Below are 4,353 nucleotides of genomic sequence, written 5' to 3' on the forward strand. Positions count from 1 at the left end.
GCACCTAACTATGACCACAGTCAAGACACAGAAAAATTCCCTCACCTGCAAGATCCCCTCGTGTCCCTTTGCAGTAGCCTTTTGCCTACTCCTGCTTCCTGGCGACCACCTCTGTGGTTTCCATCACCGCCGTGATGCAGCGGCTTAACCTGCATTTGCAGTGTCGCCCTTGGGTCCGGCTTCTTCCACTTAGAGTTCTGCCTTGGAGATTCACCCATGCTGTTGTGTGTTTAGTACTTTTCGTCCCTGAGTGTGGGTCCGTCGTGTGGATGTCCCTGTCTTTGTTTACCCAGTTGTCCCCACCCAGCCCTCTCTGCTCCCTCTGACACTCACTGCCACCATCGCCATCAGCCGCTCGCCTCGTGGTCCTCCCCAGACCTGAGCCAGTGTGGATCCATGCCCTTGAGCCTACAGAACTGTGAACGGAATAAACCTTTTCACTTGGCAAAGTTAGCTGCTTCAGGTACTTCGTTGTAGTATCACACAGCTGACATTCAGTTTTTGGTGGTTACGAGTGAAGTCACCCTAAACATTTGCATGCGGATGTTCTTTTGTTGGTGGTAGGGTTGCTGGGTCGCGCTAACTTTGTCAGCAGCGGCAGCCTGCCTGTGCTGCCTGGCATTGCCACCTGCTGTGTGTGAGCGAGTTCTGGCTGCTCTGTATTGTTGTCAGCACTTGGGTTTCTCCCCTCGATTCAAATAGGATTGTGCTAGTTCCTCATCTGGGTTTCATTTTGGATTTTCCTCATGGTGTGCAGTGTGTGTCATCTTTCCACGTACGTGTTTGCTGCCTGCAGGTCTTCTTTCATGAAACATGACTTTTTTTTGCCAATATTTTCTTCTACTCTTGACTTTTCACTTGTTCACTGTGTCTTTTGCAAAGCAGAGGCTTTAAATTTTGCGGAAGTCCAATTTGTTTTTTTAAAGATTTATTTTATTTATTTGAAAACCAGAGTTAACAGAGAGAGAAATAGAGCCAGAGAGAGAGAGAGAGAGAGAGGTCTTCCATCCGCTGGTTCACTCCCCAGATGGCCGCAATGGCCAGAACTGTGCCGATCCAAAGCCAGGAGTCAGGAGCTTCTTCCAGGTCTCCCATGTGGGTACAGGGGCCCAAGGACTTGGGTCATCTTCCTCTGCTTTCCCAGGATGTAGCAGAGAGCTGGATCAGAAGAGGAGCAGCCGGGACTAGAACCGGTACCCATATGGGATGCTGGCACTTCAGGCCAGGGCCTTAACCCACTGTGCCATAGCACCAGCCCCTGAAGTCCAATTTAAAAAACCTTCCTTTCATGAGTTGTGCTTTGGTATTTTATCTCAGAAGTTTTCCCCAATGCCATAAAGATTCTCTTCTGTGTTTAATTCTAGATATTTGGCCGGCGCCGCGGCTCACTAGGCTAATCCTCCGCCTAGCGGCGCCGGCACACCGGGTTCTAGTCCTGGTCGGGGCGCCGGATTCTGTCCCGGTTGCCCCTCTTCCAGGCCAGCCCTCTGCTGTGGCCAGGAGTGCAGTGGAGGATGGCCCAGGTGCTTGGGCCCTGCACCCCATGGGAGACCAGGAAAAGCACCTGGCTCCTGGCTCCTGCCATCGGATCAGCGTGGTGCGCCGGCCGCATCGCGCTGGCCGCGGCGGCCATTGGAGGGTGAACCAACGGCAAAGGAAGACCTTTCTCTCTGTCTCTCTCTCTCTCACTGTCCACTCTGCCTGTCAAAAAAATAAAAAAAATAAAAATAAAATAAAAAAAATAAAAAAATTCTAGATATTTTATGATTTTAGATCTTCTATTTATTTGAAAGGCAGAGTAACAGAGAAATGGAGAGCAAGAGCAAGAGCGAGCGAGAGAGAGAGAGAAACTTCCAACCACTGGTTCACTTCCCAAATGGCTGCAATGGCCAGGCCAAAGCCAGGAACTCAGAAGCGCCAGCCTGGTCTCCCCAATGGGTGGCAGGGGCCCAGGTCGTTGACCCGCATTCCACTGCCTTCCCGGGCACATTAGAGAGGAGATGGGTTGGAAGCAGGGCAGCGTGGCATAAACCGGTGCTCTGATTCCGGATGCTGGCATTCCAAGTGGTGGCTCACCCCACTGAGCCACAGTGCTGGCCCCCAGTTAAATCTTGTTTATGGAGTAAGATACGGAGATATGGAAAAGTTTATTTCTTTGCCTGTGGCTATTGAGTGGTTCCAAACATGTTTGTTGAGAAGGCTGACCTTTCTCTGTTGAATTACCATTGTATCTGTGTAGAAAGAACAAATATGAGTCTATTTCTGGACTATATATTTTGTTCCATTGATTTCTGTGTCTGTTCAATACTATGCAGGCTTACGCATCACGGCTTTATGGTGGAGTCTTGAAACTGGATGGTGAGTCTCTAACTTTTTTCTTCTTAGAAACTGTTTTGGCTGCTGCGGTTCCTTTGCCCTTCCATACACACTTTAGAATCATCGTGTCAGTTTCTACCCAGAAGTCTGCTGGGATTGTAGAAGGGTCTACATTAAATCTGTAGATTAAATCGAGAGAATTGGTATTTTAACAGTATTGAGTCTTCTAATCCATGAGCATGGTGTATCTCACTTTTATTGACGTCCTTAATTTTTTTAAAATCAGGTTTTTATAGTTTTCAGCGTCCAAATCTTGCACACATTTTGTTGGACCTAACAGTTTATTGTGAATAGGATTTTCTGTGTATCATCTAGTCTGGATGTTTGCATTTCTTTTTCTTGTCTGATTGCCCTGGCAGGAACCTCCTGTATAATGTTGACTAGAAGTGGGGAATGGATGTTCTTGTTCTGTGCTTGATCTTAGAGGGAACGCTTTCAGGTTTTCAGCATTAAGCGTAGTATTTCTATCTCTGTCTCTCTGTTTTTGTAGATACCCTGTATCAGGATGGGAAAGTTTTCTTCTGTTCCTAGAGTGTTGGGAGTTGTTACCATGAAAGAGTCTTAGAATTTGTCAAAATTCCTTATGTATATTGAAATGTTTGGGGCTGGCACTGTGGCGTAGTGAGTAAAGCTGCCACCTGCAGTGCCGGCATCCCATATGGGCACCAGTTCAAGTCCTGGCAGCTCCACTTCTGATCCAGCTCTCTGCTATGGTCTGGGAAAGCAGTAGAAGATGGACCAACTTCTTGGGACCCTGCAACAGAGTGGGAGACCTGGAAGAAGCTGCTGGCTCCTGGATCAGCACAGCTGCAGCCATTGCAGCCAATTGGGAAGTGAACTGGCGAATGGAAGACCTCTCTGTTTCTCTCTCTCTGCTTCTCCTTCTCTCTCTGTGTAACTCTGACTTTCAAGTAAATAAATCTTTAAAAAAAGAGAGAAATATTTATATAGTCTCTTTTCTTTTGTTAATATAGGGCATTCCACTGACCAATTTTTGTTTATCGAATCAACCTTGTGTTATTGGACTAGGTCTCAGTTGGTTAGGATTCGGTTTTGCAGTATTTTATTCAGAGTTTGTGTCTACGAAGGCACATCCTAAGGGGTACTGAGGTTTTCTTTTCTCTTGAAGTCTTTTTTCTGGGTTGGGGTTAAGGTCATACTGGACCCCTATAGTGAGTTGGAAAATGTTCTTTCCTCCTTGGTTTTTCTTGAAATTTATTTTACACTGTTCGTGAAAGATTGATGTTAATTCTTCTTTAAACACTTAGTAAAACTCACTAATGAAACTATTGGGTTACCTGACTTCTTTTTTTCTTTTAAGATTTATTTATTTATTTGAGTTACAGAGAGGCAGGGAGAGAGAGAGAGAGAAAGAGAGACAGAGAGAGAGAATCCTCCATCTGCTGGTTTACTCCCCAGATGGCTGCAATGGCCAGAGCTGCACCTATTGAAGCCAGGAGCCAGGAACCTCCTCCTGGTCTCACACACGGGTGCAGGGGCCCAAGGACTGGGCCATCCTCCACTGCCTTCCCAGGCCATAGCAGAGAGCTGGATCAGAAGTGGAGCAGCCAGGACTAGAACTGGTGCCCATATGGGATGCCTGCACTCCAGGCAGCGGCTTTACCTGCTATGCCACGGTGCCGCCCCCTTGATGTAATTTCAAACTTATAGAAGAGAACAAGTAATTACTGTACACTTTCATCCAGATTCACTGATTGTTGGGATCTTTGTTCACTTTCTTCATGAACATTTTTTTCAAGAAATGAAAATCAGTGTTTACTTTTACATGCACTGAGGACCAACGCGTTAGAAGATTGCCTGTCTGGGTGACCAGCGTTGTGGTGTGGTAGGTTGAGCCACTGCCTACAATGCCGGCATTCCATCTGGGCACCAGTTTGAGTCCTGGCTGTTTCACGTCCGAGCCAACTGCCTGCTAACGCACATGGGAAGGCAGAACAGGGCCCAGAGGCTTGCGTC

The 4,353-nt window shown here is 47.1% G+C and overlaps 1 long non-coding RNA gene across 1 annotated transcript; it reads left to right on the forward strand.

Annotated features, from left to right (window-relative positions):
* Positions 1-339: 339 nt before the first annotated feature.
* On the forward strand, positions 340-3,318 carry LOC149122433 (uncharacterized). Its single transcript, XR_016220859.1, has 3 exons — positions 340-463; positions 2,316-2,358; positions 2,867-3,318. It is a non-coding gene; the product is annotated as an uncharacterized LOC149122433 (long non-coding RNA).
* Positions 3,319-4,353: the final 1,035 nt, after the last annotated feature.

The sequence above is a fragment of the Oryctolagus cuniculus genome, chromosome 14, assembly GCF_051225735.1.
Source record: "Oryctolagus cuniculus isolate XC-2025 breed Fujian yellow rabbit chromosome 14, ASM5122573v1, whole genome shotgun sequence".
Classification (NCBI taxonomy): domain Eukaryota; kingdom Metazoa; phylum Chordata; class Mammalia; order Lagomorpha; family Leporidae; genus Oryctolagus; species Oryctolagus cuniculus.